The 25,028-nt window shown below is 36.7% G+C and overlaps 1 protein-coding gene across 1 annotated transcript in view; it reads left to right on the top strand.

The window, feature by feature from the left end:
• LOC104553642 (cytosolic beta-glucosidase-like) overlaps nt 1-25,028 on the top strand; it is a 39,059-nt gene that overhangs the window by 1,018 nt on the left and 13,013 nt on the right.

Here is a 25,028-nt window from a genome sequence, read left to right as displayed (position 1 = left end):
CATCATGTCTTTTCTCCTTGATTGTAAGGGCTCTTACAAATGAAGATGGAACCTGTCCTACATGCTGAAATTGTTGACCATAATGCAAAGAGGACACAGGTCCTTGAACTTTAATGTTAGGTTTGTGTGCCAATGAGTCACTCGGCAGGACCAACCTGATTTGGATGATCTGTAAGGCCACTGTTACACTTGAACTAAATTAGGTCAAAACACAAAATACGAAGTTGACGATGCCTTTTTTTTCTCTCATGCTGCTGTTGTGCCAACTCTAAGAGGAGAGAGATATAATTAGCATAAAACTAATCAATGTAAAGTTAATTCATCTGGTTTGGGCTTTGTTTTAAACAAATTCAAACTGCAGAGTGAGTTTGTATTAGATCAGTGCTTTGTATCATGGAGACTCGACATTTCTGATCCAGCAGCAGGAGTTTTAAAACTGAGTTGACTATATCAAGCCATGGCCCAAGATACTTTTTCCCTTGGAAGTAGTACTGGGTTAAACAGTTCTTTTTTTGCTACTTTCTTCCCACAAGCTTCAGCTACATCAACATGATTCACTTCAATGCACAGCTACATTAAATATACATGCTAGGTTAAGTATCAACATGGAGATGGGGCATATAGCTGCCTCTTCTGTCAGAGGAGCCAGTTTATGCCAGTTCAAAATATTGATCTCACCACAATTTTGGCTTGGCATCAGCACAGTTTCAGCATAGCTAATCAAGATTGCATTTTGGTGCTACTGAAGGGAACATTCCCATGTTTTTCTGAGGCTACTGCTTCCTCTTCTTTGTCTTGAATTTGTGAGAATGCATCTGTTTGACCCCATTAGTCTCCAGTTGTGTCAGTGAGATGAACCACATGGTCACGTAAGTGTAAGGATGATGGTGGAAGTAGTGAACTGTTGCTTCTTGTGACTGTCATCATAGACCATCTTCACTCTCAATTTTCTCATGGTGGAGAGACACATTTCTTGCCATTGCTTTCCACCTTAATGTCATGCTCAATTCTTTTCCTTCTAATTTATGGATTCAAGTATGTTACTTGCCCTTGATATTTCTGAACTATCTGCTCTCTTCCACCCTGCTAAGACTACCCTTACTAAGATCTCTAACTGTGGATCACAGTTGCATAGCTCTTACAGTTTTAAATCTTTCCTCTGTTTAAACTGCTGCTGTTAAAACCTTGAAGTGTTGTTTGTATTCTCTTAGTTTTTCTGCTTCTGCAGTGAATCTAATTCCAGAGAGTATTGTTCTCACCTGTTTTCAAAAAGCTTGAAGCCTTCAAGCAAAAAGCTCTTCTTGAAGGCTTGTTCTTTTTCCATCATCTTTCCACTTTCATCCAAACTACTGCAAATCCCATTCTGTGCCAAAGATTTGAAAATGCACTTTCTTACATTGACTCACAAAACCTCTTAATCCAAAGCATAGGCCTCACAGGAGTCACTGAACAAATTTTGTGGGATTTTTGAACTGCGATATACCTCTGTCGTGTTTATTAGATCACTGTCTTTATTATAGTTATGATGATATAAGGATGTAAGGATAAAGTTACATTGTATGTCTGCTTCAAAAAGCAAAGTCCTTTTCCTCCTAGGTTTCCAACAACCCCCCCTTCCTTTAGGTTATATGCCCCCACTCTTGCTCCACCCGTGTTAATTATCTGGTTGTTCAATAAAGTAATTCAACATGACAGCTAAGCTAACCTTTCTTTGAGTTTAGTTTTCTGCCAGGTTATTGACTTGAATTAACTTAAGGAAGGGTTAAAAGTGGGCCAGAGCTGGAGGAAGGCAAGGCACTAGTAAAGGCAGTGGAACCTCCAACTTGGACAGCAAAGTAAGCCATATGTGGCTTCAAGAAAGACAAGGTTTGTGAGGGAAGGCAATATCTTTTATTGTAGTAGCTGATATAACTGTAAAAAAGAAGCAAGCTGGCTGTTCTCAAAACTAACTGGCTATAGCTGGGGTAGCAGCTATTATAAAATACATCTTTCTGCATTTTTTGCTACATTTTCTGAATTGAAAAAAACAAACTTTCCCTTAATCTCCTCATTCTCCATCAGTGTTGTGAATCTCGGTGCTATTAATGCTTTACCTGAGGTGAGGGACATCACTTGAACTTTTTTGGATGCACTTCATTGCTGCTAGATTGCAAACAAGTATACTTTGTCCTTTTCTGTTGTGCCCCTTAATCAAATAGCCACTAGTACATTCAGTCTTGAAAATTAATTTTTCTCTCATCTTTCTGTTCTACTAATTACTAACTTCATATATCCAAACATTAAGTAGAAAGGTATGGGAAGAGGGGAAGGCAAAGAAATTCTTATCAATGTTTATGTGTAAACAAAGGTAGCTTTGGCGGCACTTCAAATCCTTCATATGTCCTCAGGACAGAGAGATAAATATGAGCTTTTAAGTGATTTTTGTCTGTCTTTCATTCTGATTCTTTTCTTTACTTGCTTCCTGTCTTTTGCTTTTATCAGCTCAAATTTCACATCCTTGCCTCTCTGGGCTATGATCACCTTCACTGGAATGATTGCTCCCCAATTCTTCTCTCAAGGGACTGCCATCCTGCCTCTACTTTCATATCCTCTCTCTCTTTTTTTTTCCCCTCACTTCCACAGTGTGTTCTACCTACCACATTTCTTCTCTTCCCTTAATGTGTTGAGACATCATCAGTTATGATTTGTTTGCTACAGCAATTGTCAAGGAGCAGAAAGCATTTTGTTGCCCTCAGCTATGTCTGCAATGCTATGGTTGTTTGGTATTCCAAGTGCAGGCAGGTGATGATAACTGCTGGCACTTGCTGGCTTGCTGTTGGTAACCACTAAATGCAAGCAGGCAAAGAGTAACCTTTCTGCAACATCTACTTCTTACACAGCTGTAGGTTGGAGTATTATATCGCTGCTTTTGTCAGATGGTCACCCAAGCTCTGCTGTTGCTTCTGACAAACACAGGTATTCCCAGATGCTTGGCTGAGGTTTGCCATGTTGGATATCCTCCATTTGTTCTCAGACACGGAGGTGTTCTCTGTAAGCCCCTCTCCCCAGTCGACTGCAGTCAAGGATCAGAGATCTTCAGTATCAATAGTATAACTGGGGAAAATACATTTTTTCAGACTCAGTTGGGAGTCTGAAGAGAAACACTTTCCGTTTACTTGGTTATTCCTTTAAGTAGACATATTTCAAGAATGCTTTGGCAGAATACCAAACGCTAGTTGGCCTAATTTGTACACTTCTTATGGAAAACTTTTTGGAAATGCTTAAAAGGAGAAAGTTGTTTATTTAGAAGTCTCTGGGTTTGGTTATCAATAAATCCCAAATTAAGCCAGAATTAGACACTGAAATTTCGTATATTAAAACTTGAAATATCACCAGATGCACTTGTGCAGAAAGAACAGTCAGGCCCTGAAAATTTTCATGCTTGATTTTCATTATTTTCTTTGCTTCGCCTGAAGGAAAAAAACCCACCATACTGTGTGGATTCAGCAGACTCATACAGGGATCTCACTGCTCTTCTGTTCAAGTCTATAATTGCAGATGGAACACTGACTTTGAAATAGTCACATCGCTAAATTTTAGAAAGCAGCAGCTCAAAAATATGTAAAATACGTTGTGCAAGATTTGTTTTTGACATGCAATTCCATCACCACTTTTTAATTGTTTTGCCTCCAAATAATTGTTTCATATAACTTTGAAACCTCTTGGTGTTCTATATGTCTGATGTGACTTTTCAAGAAAATAAAAATAAAGCTATAAAAATAAATCTGGAGCATCTTTCTTGTGAGGAAAGGCTGGGGTATCTGGGATTTTTCAGCCTGGAGAAGAGGAGACTGAGGGAGGACCTCATTAATACTTGCAAGTATTTGAAAGGTCAAGATGATGGGGCAACACTTTTTTCTGTAGTGTCCAGTGATAGGAGTAGAGATAATGAACAAAAACTGGAACACAAAAAGTTCCACTTCAGGAAAAACTTCTTTATTGTAAAGGTGACAGAGCCCTGGCACAGGCTGCGCAGGGACGATGTAGAGTCTCTCTCTCTAGAGGTTTTCAAAACCCACCTGGATACATTTCTGTGTTATCTGATCTAGGTGGACCTGCTTGAGCATGAGGGTCGGACTAGATGATCTTTAGAGGTTCCTTCCAACCCCTGCCATTCTGTGATTCTGTGATATATTTTCATGGAAGAGGAAGTGGTAAATACAGCTTTCATACAACCTTGCCTTAATTTTTTTTCTAAAATGTTTAACTGTCATTTCAGCCCCTTTTCAGAAGTCTGTCATCAGATAGGTGCATTACTCAGCATAAATAAGCTTATTGGTTTCCAAGCAATAATTTACTAATAAAAATGGAAATAAAATAGTATTCATTCTGCTCCTTGTTAAGGTTTGTTAAATACTTTAATAAATTTTATAAAATAGGATTCAAGCACACAGAGTTGTGGGGAAAAAATAGTAGGAAAATCAAAAGCTGAACTACTTTATTACTAACACATCAGTGCTTATGGCTGAAAGGAAGGCTATGGTATTCCAAGATGGTAGTGATTATCTCTAGCTAGATAGATGGGGATTTGTGCTGTTGTGTGAACAATGCATGAGAGAAAAACTGTCTGATATTTAAGCAATTCAAATGGTTTAGAAGTTAAACTTCCTTAACAGGAATATTTTGAAGAATCTCCTTCACTCCCAAATCTTATCACCTTAGATTTTACAGAACATTAACTCTAGAAAAGTCCCAATTTTATTGACTGCGTAATGGTGCCTGAAGCAAGAAATTCTCTTTCTCTTCCCTGCACAGTACCTCTAACTCAGGCAGAAAATTCAGAAGGAAAAACAGGAGAGAAAAGGCTAATGTGATACTTAAAGAAAATAAAAATGGCTACACTGGCCAAAGGCAAGTGGCAGCCAAGTCCCACACTGACATGGGACTGTAGCTTGGACAGTGTCCTCCAAGAATGAGCCAGGCCTTGGAAATAGTAAAAAAAAGCAAAAAACAGGATGATAAGAAGCACATCTGGTCTCAGAGGTGTACCCACAGCTAGCTGATGGGACAGGAGTTACTGATGTGTTGATGACAAGATGTGTCACATTGTCCTTGAGACAGAGACTGGGATGCTTGCTGTCAAGTAACCAAGATACATCCACACCCTATACAGCATGAAGACAAATGGCACAGCCAGTACCATGAAGAGATGCAAAAAAGCAGTAACTGGATAGGAAACACAATATGTCTTGCTGTGGTACTCTCCCAAACTCAAACCCATACCTTTCAGCAGGTGGAGCCACAACAGTAGGTTATAGCATGCCTGTCTGGCTGCAGAGCTAGCACTCCTGTCATTAGGGAAATGATCTTTGTGGCACCCTTAGTTACTCAATGAAAACATGGTCCAAGCAGTCTGCAGGAAGACTTGTACTGGTCTTTTTTCCCCGTACATTTTATCAGTAGGATTACTTTCAGTTCTGGTAAGCAACCACAAGCCACAGAAAATGAAGAAATAGGAAGCATAATAATAAATAGCAATTAATACATCATTATAGGTTTGCTTCTCAAGGCATAACAAAATGGGGAAAACAATGTATTTTGATGTCAACATCAGCAGAATTTCTGGATCCTGCTTTTTGGGTACTTAATCATCCTGACATCTAGGCACTTTCATGGGAGTTTTGGCAGTGAAACTATCCAGGGAAATCTTTTTGTTCAAACAGGCCTTGCAGACTGCTCACTTTTTAGTTGTTTTCAAAACAACAGGCTTTTAACATGATAAACAGCATGGTAAACATATTCCACATTGTGTTTTGTACTTCCTAGGCATTTTTTCAATTGAGATTTAAGTATTTAATTTAGACTTCATTAAACAGTTATTATATATTAAACAAATAGCAACTACATACTAAAACATATTTGCAGAGTATTATGGCTATGCAAAAGGTCCATATCATTTCACAGTTATGAATCTATTACATAATTTTTAATCCTTCGTGCATGTTTAATAATCAGTATTCAAATAACATACATTAACTGTCCTATTAAATCTAAATTAATTGTGGCTCAGGGAACATTAATTTAAAAGGTTACCTATTTTCCCAGCAGATCTGATCTTTATTTCATATTTTTCCATTAAAATTACTGTTAAAGACACAGTAAATTTGTTGTCATTTAGAATATAGTTACTAGGTGCTCTGAACGCCTGTGGAACATGTTCTACCAAGCTTCTCTGCTAATAGCAATATTAAAGATTCTCTCCCATTTTCTTCCAGTGTAATTAGCATTACTCAGAGATAATAACAATCACTTATTTGTTTAGGAAAAGTAATCCCTGTTGACTGAAGGAAGTGACATTTGGCATTTTATTATAATCAGTGAGTCAAAATTTGTCAGATTTGCATATGTTGAGTTTATGAAATGACCAACTCTCAGGAACAGATGTAACATTGAAAAATTTTGAAATACTTTTCTTCTTTAAATTCATCAGAGTCATCACAGAATTGATCTAAAACTGACTGTATCCCTTGCAATCTGCTGTATAACAAATATGAGAAGTTAGAATAATGCTGGATTTAGACCTTGGATTTCATTATTTGATGAAGACTGCACAGAAGTGAGCAATAAACGGCATCAGTGTTCTTTGATCTAAGAACTGAGATGGGACAAGATTCCTTGAAATTAATGCTGGAAGAAGCTTTTAAATCATATTGTTTAATAGTATTCCAATGCTAGTCTCATCAGTGCCATATAACTTCTTTGTTGCTACCTAACATTGTTTCCAATGATTGTGTTTTGTTTTTCAACCACTGCACTTTGAGAATCAGTGTTCAGGAGCTCATTGAACAGCCTGTTGTTTTGTTGCTGCCTTAATTTCTTTGTCCTGTCTAGATACCATGCTTGTATATTGTGTACATAACAATATGAAGATGTATGTAATTTTAGTTTTGCATGAAAGTCTCTTGCTGAAATAAAACTTTTGATATTGTACTGATAGACCTATTACATTGATGCTATAATAACATCTAACATCCAAACCACAAGCACAACAGAACAGTGTTCTGGCTCTTTTCCCCAAAACCATTCCCATTGAAACTTGCAATTTTCAGATTAGAATCACAGTGTAATTTAGATTGGAAGGGATCTCTTTACACCACCTGGTTCATCTCCAGCTCTGAGCAGGGCCAACTTCTGTATTAGATCAGATTGCTGTGGGCCTTACCTAGTTCAGTACAAGTTCTTATCCAAGTTCTATGCAAGTTGCCATGCTAAAATCCTAAGAGATCATTATTATTACCCTGTGAATATTACCCATCACTGTCACGGGGCATTTTTATTTCTAGAGTTGAAATAAAATTGTTGGATTGTACCAGAACTGAGTCTCTCCTGAGACACACTAGAAACATCTCAGTGTAATAAATCTTTAAATGTACTATTTATTGAAGGCTTAACCTGAAGAACATATATGCTATTGTAAGTGTATAGCACTGATTTCTTTTAAACCAGAATGCGTTTCCATTTTAAACCAGAATTTGGTGGTGTGTTTTAGCACTCAGAGAAATCAGATCTATGAGGTTACCTCAATCATTCAAACTTTGCTTCAGGAAAGAATGAGCTCAAATATATCTAAGGGATATATTTTTTTTTAAAGGACAGATATTAATTTATAATTTTTTCCTCTTTATCAATTCAATCCTGTGTTGACTTTTGCTGTACTTTTCGAGATTAAAAGTTCACATAGGTCATTATGTTTTGAATACTGGCACAACAGTAATACTGCTTCTGTTCCCTGGAATTCATTCAGCTTTACAAGACATATTAAATTGAACATCTCTGGGTAAGAGAGATACTTAGCAGACTGTCCTTGGAGTCTTAGTCACAAGGTAATTGAGCAGTGAAAAAAAAATTAGTATCCTTTATAGATGTATGACATTCTCCATGGCCACAGCAATGAGACTGTCATGGTTTAAGACCAGCTGGCAATGAACCACCATGCAGCTACTCTTTTCCCCCCCACACACACTCAGCTCCCATAGGGTGTCAGAGGCCCCAGTGAGATGGGAGCAGAAAAATAACCATGGACCTTGTGCAGCGAGACAAGGGCAGGGAGGGCTCACTCACCAGTTGTAGTCTTGGGTAAAACAGACTCAACTACTCAACTTGGAAAAGAAAATAAGAACATTTTAAGCTACTACTAACTAAAAGCAGAACAGACAGAAAGCAAACACAGAACAGAATGCTGAGAAAAATATAACCATCACTTTAAGATCACCTTCCCCCACACCTCCCTTCTTCCCAGGCTCAGTTCCCTGCTCTCAATATCCCCATCTCCTCCAACTCTGCAGCACAGGGGAACAGGGAATGGGAGTTGTGGTCTGTCCATCACAGATGGTCTCTACCATTTTTTTTCTTTTTGGAGGAAGAGGACTCCTCACATTCTTCCCCTCCCTTAGTATACAGTCCCTAACAAACCTTTCTGGCATGAGTCCTTCCCAAAGTCTGCAGTTCCTTACAGACTCCTCCAGTGTGGGTCTCCTCTGCAGCAGCAGAGCTCCAGGCATATTGTGCCCCAGTGCCACCTCCCCACAGAGTCACAGCTCCTCCAGGCACAGCTATCCCCTCTGCCATGAGGTTCTTCTTGAGCTGCCAGCAAATATCAGATCCACCATTGCCTTCCATCACCACAGGATACAGGCGAATCTCTGCTCCTGCACACTTTCCCCTCTCGTCCCTCACTGATCTTGCACTGGTCTGCATCATCACTTCTCTCTACTCCAACTCCTTCTACCACCTCCTAGAACAAACATCACTTCTCTTCCAGCTTCTTCTTCTTAAGTGATCACAGAGGTACCCAATTGGCTTAGCCTCAGAGGTGGATCTGACTTAGAGATGGAGAAAGTTTCAAACAACTTCTTACAGGAGCCAGCATTACACTCTTTCCCCATTACAGAAACAGCTCCACACAAACCCATGAGAGAGACAAAATCAAAACTGTTTTTTTTTACAAGACACAAGACTTCCAAATTTTAAATATGTAGTTTTCAACTATGTTTTCTCTGCTGCTGTGCAGACCTGTTGAGCTTGTCCAGTAGTTCTTACTTTGCAGCTGGGCTGTGTTCTCATAAGTTTTCAGTGCCATATTGCAGTTTTTCTAAGCAAACAACAGTGTCGATGTCTTACTTTACTGTCCTTCTCACCCTGAAGGAATACACACTTAAAGAAAACAAGAAATACAGGCAACGAGAGAGTATGGTCTTCTTAGCCAAAATTGCAATCCACTTCTTTAGTTCAGTTTAGGCAGAACTTTTGCTTTTGCCTCCTAAAGTCATTTGTTGATCAAGTTAGATTTTACTGGTGAAGTGTTACTGTTTAATATCTATCATCATTTCTTTGCCTCTGGAAACTAAAGGGAGGCTAAAAATATATTATGATTTAAAAGAAGAGAATAAGTGAAGGTAGAGGGAAGATAAGGAAGAATTATAGGCCACTAAATTTAGCTCTAACACCTGACAAAGAACTAGAACAATTAGTAAAGCAAGAGCAATCAGTATGTAAACAGCTTGAAGAAAATGCAGTGATAAATTGGTAACACATTTGTAAAAAGCACAAATTAAGTGAAACCAAACTAATTGGTTTCTTTGATGGAATAATAAATGTGTAAAGCAAAAGTGGTAGGCATAGAGTTTCTTAATAAGATGCTGATACTAGTTGCACATGGCATTCTCAGAAAGAAGCTAAAGATGCTTGCATTAAATGGATCTATCCTGAAATGAATGCACAAGTAAATAAATCAGACACTGAGAAACTTTATGATCAGTTGAGCTGGTAACTGAGAGGAGGTCAGAAACACTTTAGATGATCAAATGTCTTACATAGCTCAGTTTAGATGTGAAGAGGTTTTGTTTGCCCCCCCCCCCTTTTTTTTTTTTAAGACCAAAAAACCCATAAACCAGAAACTAGTCTAAGAAACACCTAAATAAAGAAAGTGAGCAGACCAGCAAAAATGACAGCCATTTTGGTTCTATGCCAGCACCAGAATAGCTTCCATCAGCATTGTTTTTCTGCTACACAGCTGAGTTTCTCTATTTAGATGTATTAAATAGTCCAAAGCATATCTAAATAGAGCTTTGATTACTACAGGATCATCTCAGATTTATTTATTGATGATGCTTCTGTTGACTGATATTTCTGTCCATTCATCTAAAAAGTCACACAATTCAATAAATGTTTATGCTTTTTTGTTGTGACTGAGTGAGAAAAGATGTCTAGGGGCATCACATGTCTCTGGGACAGATTCTTGTGATTATTTACTTGTTTTTACCACAAATAGGCATCCTATTGGCAGTCATGGCCACCTATGCATTTTGATACATAAGAGAATATTTCACATTTTAAGAATACAGAAACAAAACTTATTCCTGTCCCAAAGGCTGAAGTGACAAGAGACAACAGGTGACAGAGACATGAGAGCCTAAGATATCAGTGAGAGGTTTTTTGTAAGACTTAGAGATAGCAATTGTAGCAGGAACATCAGCTATCTCATCATTGGCAAGATTTTTCGTAGCTATTACAGGAGAGACACTTTTTTAGAAGACTTATAGGAAGGCCATCCGGTTACTTTTGCAGATTCTTGTGACACAGCCTTCCCAAGTAGGAAGGACAATGCACACCTGAACAGGGAGTGAACTAATCAAATCTCACAATAAGCCACACTAAGTGTATTTTAGATGTTAGAATGAAAACAGTGTTGAAGAGAGACATCAGTTATACAAAAAAATTGAAATGCAGAGCACAGAAAATAAGTACATGCAATTAATGAGGTGTTTTACACAAGAAAAAGCAAATACCATTGTTAAACAGTTGATTTTGTCTGCCCAAAAGGACTACAGCAGTGTTTTTTTTAAAGTATTATGGATAGAACCAGTAAGACGTAGGAGGAAAATAAAATCCTAGTCAGTAAAACTTTTGCCACAGTCATTTCTGCACCCTTGATATAGTCCAGATTGCATTAAAGTTGAAATAAAGGCAAAATTGCTTCTGACTTCCCCAGAAATGGCTTTGCACTCATAAGCAGTGTGCCTTCTAATTTCAGCCAAGTACCATGTGACTTGAATGGTTAATTTTAAAAAGGGCAAGGATAAAATATCATTAGAGAGATTGAGGTTACAAAATTTGGAGCATATATTTAAAGTAATAGAAAAATACAGCATTGAATTTTTTCAGGGTAAGTATCACATGTAAAGATGCAAAGAATAAGGTAACTGTTCTCCATAATGAATGCTACTGCAAATGTGCATGCTAGTACAATCACAATATTATCTTAAGATAAATTTAAGAGTTCAAAACATTCATAAATATTAATGAGTTTAGGTTTTTTCCCTTCTAACTCAGTTTCTAGGTAAAGCATATTCACTTCATAGAAAAGAACAACAGCAATATTTGACAGCCTGCAAATAGAAATACATATTAAATCTCAAGTACTGCTTGCTGAGAACAAAATAAAGAATACAGGCCAATTACAAAAGGGAGATGTGGTTTACAATGAGCAGACTAGACAGTAAATAAGAGTAACTGTGGAGTTGCTGTTACTGGAGACCCACATGGCTAGACTTGAGGCTGCAGTGTCGTAACAGAAGACATGAAATACAATGCATGGTGAGACTAATTTAATGTAAAACTTCAACTTCCAATTCAGAGGCTACCACAATTTTTTAATACTCTTCCACTTTGGAAGTTCAGACACACTAGTACCTCTTTCTGAGGAAGTAATGTGCCAGAAGAGTTGCTGGGAAGAGTATACCCTGGCTGACATCACCATTTTTAACTTCCAGGTAATTGCCAACCTGTTTTAGACATTGGCAACACAGTGAAGCATACTGAGGGTTACATGGGCTCTAAAGGTTACAGTTCTTACTTATAAGTTACAATAGATTTAAACACCTACTACAGACCTATAACAATTTATTATGGCATACCTAATCAGTAATTCATAAGTGACAATACTTTTGCTCAAAAAGCAGCTGGTTTAGTGAGGTCTGGTCAGAGTTTATAGCTCAAAATATATTTTTAAGAATGTTTCCTAGAAGGTGTTTTGGTTTTTTTTTTCCTTTTTAATTGAGAAGCTGTGGTATAAACATGTGTGTTTAAACATACACTGATAAATAGTTAACATTTCTCTGAATGCCCCCAAGAAAAAAAAAAACCATGGTGATGAGTGTTGTGTGATACCTTGAATGTGACAAAATTTGAATTACAGCTGTATATGAAATGTTACACTCAAGTGCTTATTGCTCATAATTGTATTCTTCAAGTGCCAGTCTACAACAAAACAGAGAAACCCAAACTTGGAAGATTTTTACATGAATTATTAGCATAAGTTATTTTCAAAGACGTATCTCCCACAAATCTCTACCAACAGTTTATTCCATCAAAGAGATTCAGATTTTTCTGAGGTGTAGCAAAGAGTTCCGTTCAGTGGTACAAAATGTTCTAAACCAAGAATTAAAGACAAAATCAGAGTAAGACTGGTGTCAGGAACAGGGAGATTTTAAACGGGTGTATCGCTGGATGACACTTAGCCAAGGGAAGTAATACAATATGTATTATCTCAGTTTCATTCAGTATAGTCAGTCTAATTGCCATTTACAATCTGGAAGAAAGCATTTCTAACATAGTCACAATTCAATCCTCCTGTGAGACTTAAATCCAAAACATGCAAACCTCTCAAGACACATACTGCACTCAACCCACCCCTCCCCCTAAAAAATGAGCTCTTGCATATTCTAGCTGTAGCAGAAGCAACCTGTAACACAGCTGTGGGAAGCCATATGGCCACAGAAGCACCAAGATCAATGCAAGCTTGCCATCCAAATATTTATGTAAATCTTTAGTAGATCACTAAGTACAATTGCTAGCACAGCAACAGAGCTAACAACAGTTAAACTAGATAGCTGAAACTCTAACCTCTGTAAATGCACAGAGATAATTACAACTTTCATTACAGAGTAAATTTACTGCTGGAAGGAAGAGCATCAGTCCTGACTTGCTGTTGAGATTCTGCATTTTCTTTAAGTGGCTCTTTGCTCAGTTACTAACTTTGCCTGTTTTTACATAGAGTGAATAGACTTAATTACTTGGAATTCTCATCTTTGATTCACAGAGCCTAAACCTTCTCCAACCATTACTTTAGACCAAGACAACATTCATTTGCTCACTAGAGGTTCACGTACCTTCTTCTAAAGCATGTTGGCTGATAACTGCCACACACAGACTACTCCCATAAGTGGATGCACTGAATCCAATCAGTGTATCACCCCTTAACGATTCTAGCTGATAAACAGGTTCTACTGAAAAAGTACCAGTAGTAGAAGTCGGAAGAGAAACGAGAAGTTGGGATGACCTTCTCAGGCCATGATGGCAAGTATAAGGAGGCAAAGCTGCATAAATTCCATTACACGGAAAAAAACAAAAATGTATTGAAAGTTCCTGAAAAGACCTTATCTTATGATAAATTAGATTATCCTATACTAGTATACTAGGATCTAGACATATGTTTCAACGTAGCATTTCCTTGTTTATAAAAATAATAGCAGTGTGCTAACATGGGTACGCTCATCTGAATTTCATTTGAGCCTCCAACTGCAACAATATAATTGTAAATCAATAGTCTAATTTTACCAGGCTTACCCACTTTTTCTGCTACAAAAAGCCCTTTCTAATCCACTATGGAATGATGACCATGGCTCTTAGTTTTTGTAAATTAAAGAGTTGCTCCTTCTGCAAGATCTTCACAATCTCATGAAAGCTGAGTTCACCAAATGCCCATCCCCTTTCTTTCTTCATACCTTACCCCACCTGTCTGAGATGCAGCCAGATTTTATCTGACTCTCACTAGACAGGAAATTTAGTGTTCATATAATTTTGTTTTAACTAAGAACATAACCATATCTAATCCACTTCACACTGAATGATCTAATCCTTTGTGATTTTGGAGCTGGGTAAAAGAGCTGTAAGTATTAGCAAGTTTATATTTGTGGATTAAAATGCCTCTGGTGTTTGAGCTGACACTCTGTACATCTGCCTTGCTTAGGTAGCATTTGTCAGTGAAAGACCCTCATCCTCAGCATTTGTTCCCCAAATAGTCTGGCAAGTCATTGTATTCATAACTTCCAAGTATACTCCCAGTTTTCTTAGGTGGTTTCTGAATAGGATATGTATCATCCAGAGAACAATTATTTCTTCATAAACAATACCCATATTGATGACTCTGTTGTTTATAAAACTCGCTTGGTTTATAGTCAAGCAGTATATTTTATAAATGTGAAAATAAAATGCTTATTTTAGGATCTTAAAGATGCACACCTGAAGACCTCCTTCCTCTCCTAAATGCAAATGCTATTAAAATCACTTTTTCAGCAATTAAAGAGCATTAGGTAGACTCTCAGTTAAGATAAATTTACCTAAAAAGTGTATTCATCTTCTCTTCAAAAGTAAAGCCCCAAAGCAAAATGCACATAGTTGCCAGCAGCTTTAGTTAAAGCTAAAATTAGCTATGCTGATTAAGTGGATTTTGCATAACCTTAACTATTAATCCTTCATATTGGTCTTCTTTTCTTTGAAAAATCTCGAAGCACCAATAACCTAAAGGATATAGAGTCACTTTTTAGTACTGCTTAGTTAAGATTTAATCCTTTGTATAATAGTTAACATTGGCACCATCTTTTAATAGCCCAAGATTTCTAACATGCACATGCTGAACAAAACAGACATTTTCAATTCCAGGGACATAATGGCAAAGCACATAGAGCAGAAGAACTTTGATTTAAAGAATTTAAAAATGTACTTACAGGAGATAAAATGGAACTAATAGTAAATTAATCTCCAAGTTTTCACCCTTTCTTTAAGTACTGTTCTTTTCATGCTTAATTCTCTCTCCATTTTCTTTATCTCAGGTCCTTATTTTCTAATAGCTAGATTGCCTCCATCTTACCTGGCTAAGCAAGGCATAAATTACATTTTCCAGTGAGACCAATGTGGAATTTGACTCCAAGTCTCCCTTTGAAAGCAACTCCTGTTTTATAGATACTTTCTCTGAAAGGGCAAGATAGTACTGAGTCTTGGGTCACTCTGTTGCTGTCAGAGGGAAATTAAATTGCCACGTTTAAAAGCTGAAATTGTTCCTATTCTCAGATCAGAACAAGGAAGAATGAGGTAGATTGTTCCTCATGAAATGGTGCGTTATTGCAGACTTGGCTCTCGTTTAGGGCTGATCCTGCTAACAGAGGGTACTCTCCCTAAAGATTTATCTAACACATTTTGCTTCAGGTTTGCTTGAGGCTAAGAGTGCAAATATTATTAGTTACCCAAGCTCAACCGACACCTGGAAGCTCATTAGTTTACTGTAATTCCTTTGTGTGCCCCAGCCCTGCCTCAGCATTTCATAGCATTTGCTCATCTGACTTTTTTTTACAAAAAGTAATCAACCTTCACGTTTTTTAATAATTGGCATTTTCTGATATTTATTTTTTTAGCACCAACAATTTGAAGAGAGCTTGGTGACCACTGTGATCCTCCTTCCTTCATTTCAGAAATAATTAACAAAAATCCAAGAAATGAGCTGTTATAGGTAGCTGTTAATTGTGGTTCATACTGCTGTTTTGCCAGTCAAACAATTTTTAAAAAATCAATTGTAAAGCAAATTATTACTTAATTGAGCACTACACATTTTTTGCTTATTTAGATCAGTTACCCTTTTTCTTCTGTGTTCAAGCATTAATTCATTAATTGTTTTAAACATCACTTCATCAGCAGTAAACTCAGAGCAGCTGACAGTTGTGTTTTGTTTATATATTTGATCAATAAAACCAGCTGAAAACTTTCTGATCGTTGCTCATGTCATGTTTTGTTGAGTAATTGGCTAGTGAAAATGAGTATCTGGAAACTGATGACTTAGTGGTTCAAGGGTCAGTCCAGTAACAAACTGAAGCTGACTAAAACAGACTTTCTTTTCTTCTTTGTCCTTTTCTTCAGTAGGTGGTCTTCTGGATGATCCATGATCTCATCTCCAATATTCATGATGTTTTTGCTCTTTATTAATGACAGATTGTTTTTCCATAGATCACCTTTCTCTTCTGTCTGTACTGTATTGTAGCAATGTGATTCCAGATGGAGCACATAGTGACATCTATAGTTTTCTTAATGTTTTCTTTCTGTCCTTTTCAGTTATTTATGACTTTGTCAAACCTTCACCTTCATAGCTGAAATGTATCAGGCACAATCAATTACCAAAGGTCAATTTTATCCTAGATCTCTTAGTAATTTTTAGAAGAAAAGCCTCAAACATTTCAGCCAGCTTTGTGATCTTAAGTCATTTAACAGTTTGCTTTTTCTTACATGAAGGATTGTGGGGTTTTTCTTACCAAGATTTGAGCAACGCTCACATCTGAAGACTATGAAACTTATCTCAGAGAATGCTTAGTATAGATGTGTTCTTTTCAGTGCCTTATTAACAATCTGTTCCTATTTGGTAGAGTTATACAGATTATCCAAGCTATGTTCCTTTTTCAATGGCATAGGTGATGTATGGGAAGAAACAGAATTTAAGAAATAACTGAAATTACTGGATTGTTAATGTTCGGAAGTGTGAATTACTTTCTCTCCTCTTGATGAGGCATCTCTCAGAATACGTACATGCAAACATTAATCTCACTAAATGATGCAGTAATTTCTCATGGGGAGCTAGCACCTAGGAGAGACTCCATAATGGTCAGAGAATCTGGGACATAGTGCCTAAAGAAGCAAGTGGGATAAGAGAAGTCAGGGAAAGTACAGGTATCATATGCTGTAAGTGGGATAATTGCATTACTCTACATTTCCCTGAATTAGGCTCAAATAGACAAACATTTTGGGAGGCTATTTCCAGCTTTCAAAATACTTTTCTTCCTTTATCATATTGATGAATATCTACACTATCTATACATAAACATAGTTTGAGAAAACTTTATATTAAAATTTTACTAGGTAGGCAATGACAGAGATAAACCACAATGGAAGAGCAGAGTGGGTTTTTCATGCTGTCCAGTGAAAAAGCTGTTGTTTGCAGATAGATTTGCCGCATCTGTTAAAATTCTAGTCCTACTGTCAAATACTTATCCAGCCTCTTAGTAGATTGTGATCACAACCCACCTCAAAAGCAGTTATAATTATGTCTTTTATAAAATTACCTTTTTCCCTTACAGATTCACAGGAGAAATTTGAATGATAAAAAAGTAATCTCTAATGTCATTATGGCCTTCATGTTTGAATTGGTTGTATACTGAACAGAAGCCTTTAAGATTTCATTCTCCACAGGAGCTGAGATTCTGTAGTATTGACTTTAATAGACAACCATTCAACTTTAAACTTTTAAAATACAAATATGATTTAATACATGAAACCTGCTATGGCGAAGTTACAGGTGAAAATATACATTTCAGCAGTACATTCAAGTTACTGCATCCAAAATATTCATAAAGGCAGAGCTAAGATATGTGATCTTGACTTTCAGGTCTTCTTTCTGACATTTTAACATTTGGGTCATAAAACCCCTTTCATGTCAGTTTTTGAAGGAATATATAAGTTTCATGTTCTGTTGAGCATTTCTACAGACATTGTTTCCAGAACAATGCAGCACTGTAAACTTACTTCCAGTATGTGCATAAATATAAAAGGTAAGTAAAGCTAACAAAAAACTTCAAACTTTAAATTTTTATAATTGTAAAACAAAACATCTACCTGCATGTTTTCCTAACTCTTCAGAAATGGGTTTGGTGCTAGATAAATTTTCAGTAGACATAAGAAGGTACAGATAGATATTGTCCCCTGAAAAGGACATTTGCCTGATGAAAGATTTAAATGTTTTCCTAACTCTGATGTTGATCTTCTGAATGGCTCTTGAGAAATCTTTTCTCTTTTCTCTAGGGACTTTGTTCTCCTATATAATGTTTCTTCGGGGACAGAGAAAGATCTGTATATAACAGCACTGGAATCTTTTTGCAGTTGAATGCTTACTGTATTGTGACAGGGAACAATTGCTATCAATTGATTTTTAAAAGATTCTTTGTGTTTTGATGGTGTTATTTCCTACTTATTGTATTCTCTTTCCATTGTTCCATCTGTGAACTCTTCTCATTTTAAACTCAGCACATTCAGGGAAAAAAAAAATTAAAAGGCAAAGTTCAAAAATTAATATCACTTTAAAAAAAATTAATAAAGGAAGGAGTAAACAAATACCCAGAGAAATTAATGGCTGTAAAATATTCCATGCAAATAACCAAGTATTGCCAGAAACAAAAGTTACACTCATCAGAAGACGTTCTTTTAAGAAAATATTTCCAGCTTGCTTTGTCATGCTTGACGTTCTCATCAAACTTTCCTAGGAGAACAAAGGCTTGGTTGTGTTTATAAACTTCTCTTTGGATGGCAAAGATATGCTTTAAGGCACTAATCCAGCTGTATAACAATTGCAAGCTTTTTAACCAATAGCACATGACAGAGCATGCTGAAAGATACACATCTTGGGTCTGCTGTAGGCATCAGTCCAAGACTGTGCTGTAACTGCAAGAGAAATGCAGAACCTGCACTGTTTAGAAAAGCCTTAGAAATCTTATATATAGCATGTGTTAATGAGAAGCTGACTAATCTTGATTCTGAGAGAGAGAGTCAAAGAGTGAAATCCCTATCCCTATTGCAATTCCCTTTTAACATCCCATTGCCATAGTGGAAGTTCAGCCATGTTGAAAGCAGAGTGAGAAAAATTTTTAAAAGTATCAACTACAGTTATATAAGAAAAGACTTTTTTTTTTTTCAGGGAAAAATTGGGGTAGCATTCATGCACTCGATTTTCTTTTTCTTATGGTGTATTGTGAAAATTGAGAGCAAATACAACTTCCAATGTTTTAATTGGAAAGCTTGTGTTGAATTTGCTCATAGAGGCAGTGTTCATGTGGAGTCCAAAATGGGAATCTTTTTGTGTTCTACTTGTTGGAAGTGTGATAAAATTAACATTTTTCCACTGCACTGTGAGGAATTCTGCACTAATATGTTTAAAAGGAAGAAGATGGTGAATATGGAAGGATGGGGTTGTCAACATTACCTCTCTTGCCCTATCTGCTAAGATTCCTTAAAATCTGGACCCAGTGAAGGCTTTGGAAGAAATATGCTTTACATAAGCCCGGCGGAGAACTTGTTAGAGTCTGGTTGTGTAATTTGCCAAAGATTTCATCTGCTTTGAGAACACTTCAGACTCTCTTAACTTCTTTGCATTGACTGGGTTGGGGTGTTCCTACAGAGATTGAGCAGGCTCCATGCTCGGGTTCAGAGGCCAAACAAAACTTTCCCTGTCATTTTGTTACTGCTGCCAAAAGATGTTTTAAAAAAACCCAGACACTAAGATCAGGAATGCAGGACAGAAACAGAGTATTAAAATAATTGGTAATCAGTGGAGCACACTCTGCTGCATAACTTGGAGTTCAGTATAAAGTTACTCAGTTTTTGGCAAGGAAACAAATAACTGAAATCAATGACAAGCTGTAGTAGTAGTCCACATAAAAGGTAACGGCTTTCCTTTGCTACAGCTTCATGCCAAGGCATGAAGCTCAGACTGAGAGGAAAGTGATGTGGGTGGCAAGAACACCAGTGGACAGTTTTTAAATAAATTTAATAAGCCGCTATATGCATTCTACTAAAATAATGGTAATTTACAAAATCTACATTTCAAAATCTAAGCAATGAAAGATTGCTATTGTGTCCTCTATGCCAATCTATGCCATAGATCATGACATAGTCTTTTCATTACGTAAACACCCACCATTTTTTTCTGCAGGCCTCCATAATAATGCAAGGAACCAGAAACACTTCTAAAAGCTCGGTGTTTATGTTCACTGATCCTTCACATGTTCAGTGTTAACTGTTGCCTCCTATTGGATATTGATCCCTCAGCAGCCAAAAGCTTTAATACAACCACCATTCCTAAGTCTATTCACCAGTCTACTTTGAAAGAGGCAATTAAGAGGGTGAAGTACAAAGGAGCTGGATCGAAAAATAGACTTCCTTTACCTATAAATTCCACTCCTTTTTTCTGTGTTCTTTTAAAATTCTTTAATATTTCATCAGAAGGGGAAAAATGTGAGTGATTTCATCTACACTATGCAACTGTTCAGTTTTCTGTGTGCCAAGCTAAAACATGAGGAAAGATCTAAAGATCTTAGATTGAATGAAATACTGTATTCATCCGTGTGACTTCTTTGTTAAGCAGACAACCTCTGTGATGATAAAAAGGTCAGTGCTGCACCATTATACCTACCATATCCTTTAATATTTTTTTTTTTATTTATGTGTTTAAATCAAGCAAGAGAGATCTATGTTAAACAGCTGAATTGATTTTTTTTTCTTTTGATTCTATTAGTTTAGCTTCAGGGTCAGGTACATGCTTTGCGATATTCCTAGAATAACATAATCCCGAGACACCACTGTAATACTGCTTGGAAGGCCAAATATATATATATATAGCACCAGTTGTTTGAAAAATAACTAGTATTTACTGAATTCCAAATAGGTGTTTGGATTACTTTGTCAAATTAAAGTACTGCTGTACTACTTATCTGCCTTTCCAGGTGGAAGCAGTAGTGTTCACTAATATTTTGCAGGATAAAAATGAAGAGTACAATGGATAGTATTTCTTGCAAACGGAAAAGATATTTACAGCATAATGGTGTAGCACAAATCTTTTGAAAAGTAATATCAACTACTGTCTCTCATAGTGTGCTGCTGCTTAATAGTTGATCGTTCCATACTGCTGATATAGGGAAGTGCATTTTATGTAAATGCACCAATATAATGGGATTTCTTAATCCTGACGGGTGGAAGAAGCTTTTCAAGCATATTTGCTAAAGTCATAGTCGATGTCATTAGTCATAGTCAGTGACATTAGAAACAGCATTTCTGTAAGAAAAGAAAATGAAAGATACAGTTTCACTGCTATAAAAACTAGTTGCACTGTTTCTAGCTAATTCAAAAACAAAATGTGGGACTTTATAGCACTTAATACATGCTGTAAATGTTGAAATGATTTGGTTTAGTCAATATATCCCCAGTATAAAACTAGTCTAAGCAGTATCCTTTCTTAGTTTATTCTATGTATGTGTTTAAATAAATAATGGAAAAAAAGGAGAAAAATCCCCCAGTATAAAATATGTACAAATTTTTCCAAGTTATTACTGTTTTGGTAAGAAAACCTCCATAAAATAAAATAAAAAAAACAACCCAACTAAAACCCTAACATGCTTCTATCATAATTCCATTTTATAACCAGATTTACCTGAGAGTTTTGATTGTTTCTTTTTTTGTGGTTTTATGCATCTTACTTGAAGCATTTCCCATAGTATTGGCATCTGTAATGTGTCTCCTTTGAGTATGTTCTCTAGTGCCTAATATTGTAGTTGCACCTACTTCTCAGGCTTTCCATTAGTTGCAACACAAATATCAGCCTATCCATTATTCAGCCATGTATTCTCACAAATGTTAGTTTTCTGACATATTTGATTGACACTGGCTAGTGATTTCTACTGATATTTGTGGAGTGTTGTTAGGCTGTGAGAACAAAGCTTCACTGTCCTTGTAAGTGTTCAAACTTTTCAGCAATGTTTTCGCACACTATGAGAGGTGATGTGATGTGATGGGAGCACACACTTCTGCCTCCTGGGAATGCAGTGGCAGTAGCGACTGTAGGTAGATGTGTACATGGCATGGGGGCTACAGCCTCTGCAAACTGCCATGCTTTGGCTTCTCCTCTGCACACTCAGCGTTGAGTCACAACATAGTGATTGTGACAAACTCCTGTGCAGCCAAGGCCATTTAAAATTAGTGTACGGAAGCATACAGTATTTTCAGCAATAAAGGGTGATGCTTTCAATAGCCAAGAGCTACTGAGGGCTTTTGAAGTCTAATGATCAATACAGAATACCTCTTTACATATATACTATACATCCTAATGCTGTACTGTGCAGAAACTGTCTTTGGTACAGGGAGTGATCTAACACTAGTTTGTTGCTCCACTATAGTGGACTAATTTGTGCGAGCTCCTCAACTGGAGATTACTTGCTCACAGTAGCTTTAGCTCTCCAAGATATTGTGCACATATATCTGGTATTGGAAAGCTCATAGCAACTGGGATTACATTGGCAGGGTTTTTTTTTAGCCAGTGGCTCACTGTCAGTCATTCACTTCATGGACAACACGCTGTTTGTTAAATGGATGGCTTACTTTTAAGTTTTCTTCCAGGGAAAAATTCCATAGCTGCGTAATATCTAGCTATCTGACTGTAAGCCTGTTTTTCCAGCACCCAGACTAACTGTTGAAGAAAGCTGATGGTTGTAGAGCTGGTTTCAGATGAGTCATTACTTCTTTGCTTATTCTTTATTAGTTTTGCCCAAATTTCACTGATCGCTGCTCAGTTACAGATTCTTGCTAGGCTTTGATGATGTTCTTAATTTTAAATCTCTTTCAGCCTTACAACTCTCAAGATTTTTACCTGTTACCATCTGTTGCTTTTTTTAAACTCAAATAATATTCTTCTGGTTCTCACACTGAATCTAATTGCAATATTCTGCCTGTTTTTTCTAATCTTCCCGTGACCCCTTGTATTATTTCTCTATTTTCAGCAGTGTGCTCAGCTCCTCCTAGTTTAATAGATCTTCAGATTTCATTAATGTACCATTTACTCCCCCTTCTAACTCATTCTTGAAGCTATTAAATGAGATCAGAAGTAATACTAATCTTTGTGTATATCACTAAATGCCTCCCTTCAAAGTTTATCATTACCCTTTCATTGTTTGTCATCACCCTTCATTTCAGTCAACATGATAGTTCATTTCTAATTTGATTTAAGTTTGGGAACAGAATTTTGACACATTGGAGATGGGAGAAGGACTAATCAACAATCCAGCAGAGACTTCTAATTAAGGCTCAATTTAAAGGATCAAAGTTAGGAGTCCTCTATCGCAGGTACAGTGTAAGGTGTAAACTGTCTCCATAACTTAATTGAGAATATCTTAATCTCGGTGCTAAAATATCCTAAAGAAAATAGTATAGTGCTGAAATTCAGACTCTTGACAATATAGCTCTGATCTCTATTCATTAATTTTGTATTACTATTAAAAAATCAAGTTTGTCTAGCAGGCTTCAAAGTGTTTTAGTAAATTTGTTTTCTCAATAGCTGTTCCATTATGTTGCTAGGGAGGGAAGCTAAATTTATGAGTAGCATTTACAAAGACAGCTCACAGAATATATGAACTTCTGTCTTCAGCTGTTTCAGAGACATATAGTCCTGTTTCCAAAGCAGCTATAAGCATCTTCTGTTCCTGCATAGGGTAAAATTTGATTTTCTCTACTCGTTCAAAGCTTAATTTCTAAATTCTGTAGTAAATACTAATAAACTTATTTGTATATGTCATTTTAATCATCAATTCCATCAGGAAAAACCCATTTAGCAAGATAAAAGTCCTCTGATAATAATTAATCCCACATGTTTTAAGGGCCCAACACCAAAGCCTATTCATCCTTCACCTGAATGTAATACCTAGCATTTTGTAAAGCTAGGTTCACAACACTTAGCATCGGGGCCAATTATTCTTGGTCTTTATTGACTTGCCAAAAATATCTGTGTCCAAATACATTTGGATATCCAAGAACTGTTTGATTTTTCTTGGAATATGTGGCTTGAGCTCATTTAGTTACATTCAGTCTGTTTCAGTGCAAAAAACCCTATACCTAGTCTGGAAAAAATGTGCTTCTAGGTGGACCTGAGATCTCTTAGTGTTTTGTGCTTATATCTATTGAATAAAACAATGGAACAGTGAAGTATTGAAAGTCAGATTGGGGTTGGGTTATTTGGTAGAAGTAGGGAAAATTATCTGAGTAAGAAAGCAGGTGCATCCTGGGGGCCATGACATGCCATTGGTCTAATGGAAATAAAATTGCAAATTGCAAGTCTTGCTACTGCAAAAAGGAGTGAGTTCATGAGTCCAGAAATAAAATCAGAAGTGGGGTCACAAATCTAGAAATTGAATTGCCAGAAGAGTTTGAGATTAGTTGCTATAAACGCAAAATTCTCTGAATTTTGAAGCTCTGCATCTTTCAGTGCCTACTTACCTGGCATAGTCTGCTATCTCATTACTGTGAATCTACCTTAACCTCTGAGGCAAATTTTGTTCACTCTTCCCCAGACTACTTATGGAATATTTTCCTCCCACTCAATCTCTCTTAAAACCCACCTCTGCCTCTGTTGATTCCTGCTAGGGAATCAGCAGTGAGACTTTTTAGCCTTATTTTTATGGTTAAGCATTTTTATAAAACTTTTTATTGGATTTTTATTGCCACTGTCTTCTATCTGCCCCGCCCCCCCCCAATTGTTGAGTTACATGTTTATTTCATCTCTTGTGAAATTGAATTGTATGATTTTCTGGGAAAAGATTTAATATCACTTACATTTTCAAAGGTAGCCACCAATAACATTTAATGATGTAAAAAATATGCATTATTACTCTGGTTCATTAATACCTCTTAATCATGATTTAAGGTGTCCCTGATGAGTCTTATTGTCAACTCTCCAGTGCTTACCATCTTGCAAATGAAAGCCCGAGGAGGCTGCTTCAACCAAAGAACATTAAGTAGTTAATTGTATCAGTTTTTGGAGACCTGCATAAAATTCGTAAAGGATATGGATGTTTGCCTAGACCAGGTGTCAGCGTGTGTTTTAGGAAGTCTATGGTATGTTGTGCCTCATTTCCCCCTTTGTTAGTTTGTATTCAAGGGGCTTTTACCTTTCCTTTGAAAGACACTTGAGGAAATGCATGCCTGCTGTGAAAGCCTGATTTATTTTGCATTGCATCTGCACTGTCTGGTTCTGCAATGTGCACTTTGGAATTAAATCAGTTTCTCTGCATCTTTACAAAGTTGGGGGTTTTTTTTGTAAGAAGCCAACTCTTTCATTGTGTGTATTTCTGACAAAAAAA

The sequence above is a fragment of the Colius striatus genome, chromosome 3 (genome assembly GCF_028858725.1).
Source record: "Colius striatus isolate bColStr4 chromosome 3, bColStr4.1.hap1, whole genome shotgun sequence".
NCBI classification, from domain to species: Eukaryota; Metazoa; Chordata; class Aves; order Coliiformes; family Coliidae; genus Colius; species Colius striatus.
The sequence above is the reverse complement of the archived record's forward strand: the minus strand, read 5'-3'. Positions and strand labels throughout refer to the sequence as shown.